The sequence below is a fragment of the Lygodium microphyllum genome, chromosome 13, assembly GCF_053477565.2.
Source record: "Lygodium microphyllum isolate KBCC chromosome 13, Lygodium_microphyllum_v1.1.10, whole genome shotgun sequence".
Lineage (NCBI taxonomy): Eukaryota > Viridiplantae > Streptophyta > Polypodiopsida > Schizaeales > Lygodiaceae > Lygodium > Lygodium microphyllum.
The window spans coordinates 110,640,359-110,644,440 of NC_141147.1; positions in this window are offsets into that span (position 1 = coordinate 110,640,359).

Here is a 4,082-nt window from a genome sequence, read left to right on the forward strand (position 1 = left end):
ATATCTATATCAATGGGGGAGGGCGGTAGCTACTCCTCTTTGATTGAGATGTCTTTTTGTATGAATTTGAACATGTCTTTGAGAGAGAGCTTCACGCTTGTACCAATCCTTTATTTTTGGGAGGCGCTTTGCAAGATAGGTGCATAGTTTCTCTTGTCTCTTTCACATGTATTTGAGAGAGAGCTCACAACCCTCTATATTTGATGCAAGTCTAATGTGTTTTTAAAGGTAGACTGGAGGGAAATATATAAACATAGTGAGATAGACATTGATGATGCATCTTTTAGGTAGAGTGGAGGACAATAGTAAAGATGGTGGGACAAAGCTTGAGCATGTACTCAAGCCTATATAGACTCTCTACATTTTGTTGACTTTGAGATCTCTTTGGGATAAATCTTGAGCATGTCAAGCATGCATCAAGTGGTAGGAATATCCTCATCTCGGCTTTGAAATTTCTTACCATCTAGTTTAAAATAGAAGCTAGCAAGTGGATTCTGCATTAACATTTTAACTTCATGGCATATTACACTCAAGGGCCAATCATCCTCCATTTGCAACACTTGGGGCTTGCAGCCCTCACAAATGATAGTAACATCCACAAGTGCACTTTCACGCGTGTCTTAATCAAGGCACAACCATTCACCCTTGAGCACCTCCATGTATGATACTTGAACACTAGGCATAAAGTTTGTCTTGTAACAAAGTACATCAAAGCCATGTCCCGTGTTGTGACTCAACACTCTACAATGTTAGACTATGAGTCATTTTTTATGTCCAAGTTTTTTCTAGAATCATTGTTACATAATCCTCTAATGTACTTTTTATGGCGTACCTGCTTTTGATACGTCTCAAACCCTTACATTCCTTGAACATATGTGAAAAAATTGCAATTGGTATGAACCAGCTTAGATGTACATTCTTTGAGCTAGTGCTTTGCTTGGCTTCATAGAGTTCAATATATCTGTTGAAATTCTTGTGCTACACATGTGCAAAACGTCGTTACTACATGATGGTCATTCTACGCTATTGAGATTCGGTATTGCATAGACTCAAGGGTTCCATATTCTCAACCCCCCTTGGGTAATATGTAATTATTGGACTCATAGAAAAAAACAAGGTCCTTTGCGAGCTCCTTAACTGTATGCCCCTCAAAGAGCAATCTACCGATTTTGAGGTTGTAACACTTAAAAGAACTTGTGAAACTCTAGACATTTTGCCACTCACAACAATTTGAAGGGTATACTTCTATAAATACGAGACAAGTAGTTACATAGATATCATGAAATTTCTCATTCTCAATGAGTTGCAAATACTTATTGTTTGCAATGTTTCATTGAAAGAGCATAGTGAGCATTTTTGCATGAATACATATTGTACCAATGCCTTTGTTACAAGGTGAGAATTAACATTCCTTTGCCTGAGAGCTCAAATTTTACCCTTCCAATGCTTTGATACATCTATAATTGTAGATGCTTTTACCCTGAAAGCTCCCTTCATACTTGGACACATATGCACCCAAGATGAGCAATGATACATATCAGTGATCCAATTCCCTTCTTCATATTTTTTGTTACATACTTCTATCGAGAGAATGCTTACTCTTCTCTCAGGCATTTTAACCTAGACGTTAGATGTAACGAAGTATGTATTCACCACTAAACAGTAAGCATTTTAAGTATGTCTAGTAATCACCAATATGCCTTACAAATCAACATGGCATTAAGAGATTTTTACACTTTTGTAAACAAGCACAAACATCAATATCGAAATACGTGTGGATATGTACATCAACAAAAAGTATAAATTCAATTTTAAGGCATTACTTTAATCATACCATTTACATGAAATAGAATGGAAATAATACACTACAACATATAGACCCAATAGTGACTTTTAAAGCGATGGAATTATTCTTGGAAAAAAATACACTCGTCATCATTATTCGCATCACTATTAGCGACGCAATGAACTCATCACTATTTTTGTCGCTATTAGTGTTGCTAATTAGGATAGTGATGCTAACAGTAATGCGAATAGCAATTCTAAGAGAGACGCTATGGCAAGATTGCAGAGTAAAATTTTGATGCAAATAGTGATGGTTACAGAGGGGCAAAAAATTAGGTGGCAAGGCATGCACCCCTACCACCCTTCTAGCTATATGCACTAAATATTATTGTATAATTCATTTGCCAATGTCACCTACCCCTAATGTCTAAAAATTGTGTATTAGATTTTCAAAAAAATAAATAAATCCTCTTATTGCAAAAGATAGATATAATCAATTCGAAAGGTATTACGCAAGAAGCTTTTTCATCACATGCTTGGGCCTGAGAAGAAGAAGAGCTTCTGATTGCAAAAGCTAGATATAATCAATTCAAAAAGGTATTACTCAAGGAGATTTTTGATCACTTACTTAGGCCCAAGAAGAAGAGCTTCGCTTAAAGCTTTCATAGTTGTCAGGACCCTGAGATATGAATAAGTCCCATTGATATTTTGCTCACTCTAGCTTATTCCAAACTTGTTCAAGTCTTTTTGAGGGAGCATTTGGACTTTTGTAAGAGTTATACCATGGCATTGGAGCCAAAAACACTTAAATAGGGAGTAGTAGTGTCTTTGACCTCTACTTTTTCCTTCTTGTTTTGACCTACATCTAAGTCATCTTCTATCTCTTCTTTCTTGACCTCACTCTCAATATCTCAATGCATGGAGGTGTTTTAAGATCAAAAGAATCAAGCTGATCCTCCCCCTTCTCAAACTCCATTTTTTGAGCTCAAACTAGTTGTTGTACTCCAAGTAGCTCCCTGAAATGAACGAATTTCTCTTTACCAAGTGATTTGGTAAAGGTATCTACTACCTCGTCTTTTGTCTTCACATGAAGTAGATCAATCTTTCTTACACGTACCATTTTCATGATGAAATGGTAATGAACCCCTATATTCTACCTCTGTATACTAGAAAAAGCAATGGTGGACTACTTCTTACTACTCTATCTGATTATACTGCTGCCCAAACTGAAAGCATAACTAGTGGTTGACCTCTTGCCATAGACACAACTAGCCCAATCAACATTTGTATAACCTGTCAAGTCAAATAATTTTCCATGTACATAAAACAACCCATAATCAGAAATACCCTTCACATACCACATAATCCTCCTAATTGCATCTAAGTGTGGCTTAGGAGGTTTTTGCATAAAGTAGCTAATGAGCCCCATTGTATAACTCAATTTAGGACAGGCAAGTTTGACATTCTGATCCAATGGTGTTTCCATGGCTTTACACTCCATCATGCTATATTTCAACAATATATCATGAGCGTAATTTTACACATATCCTCCACTTTCCTCCTTTCTTTGGTGTTATTGCTATGTTTAACACACACTCTAAATTCTCCACTAGATATATAAATCTTGCTTCTAACAACGTTTGAGGCTCTTTTTGTAAGATTTCTTATTGTATTATCTCAAGTCTTTTTAAATTTTTAGCCACCAATTCTACACCTTATTTTAGATCTATATGGTGTTGTATTGTATCTACTCCCCTTATGTGTATATATTTAGTAGCCAAAAGCTATGGGTATTTATCCATTACTTGCAAATATTCTTGTTTTTCTTATTTACTTAAATATTCTACTAATATCTTTTGTGATTCAATTTGATGTACATTTTCTCCCTTTATTTCCATAATTTCTCCCTCCTATGTTTCCTTCTCTTTATCCAACCTAAAACATTTCTTTAATTTAAAAAAATTCCATTATCGTCATCTCCATTAATGATCAAATCATCAATATAAACCACCAAAAAAACGTAACCATGCTCTGTCTTCTTTGTTAATAGGTTGTGATCTGCATGACCTATTTGAAAACCATGCTACTTCAAATAAGTTATTATGCAAGCATTACATGCTCATGATACATGTTTTAGCCCATATAAGGCCTATTTAGCTTTCATACATATGATGGAGAGTCAGGGTGTACATAATTCTCAGGTTGCTCCATATACACCTCTTTCAAAAAATCACCCTTCAAGAATGTATCTCAACATCCATTTGCAATAATTTTCAGCCCTTTGAAGATGCTAATGC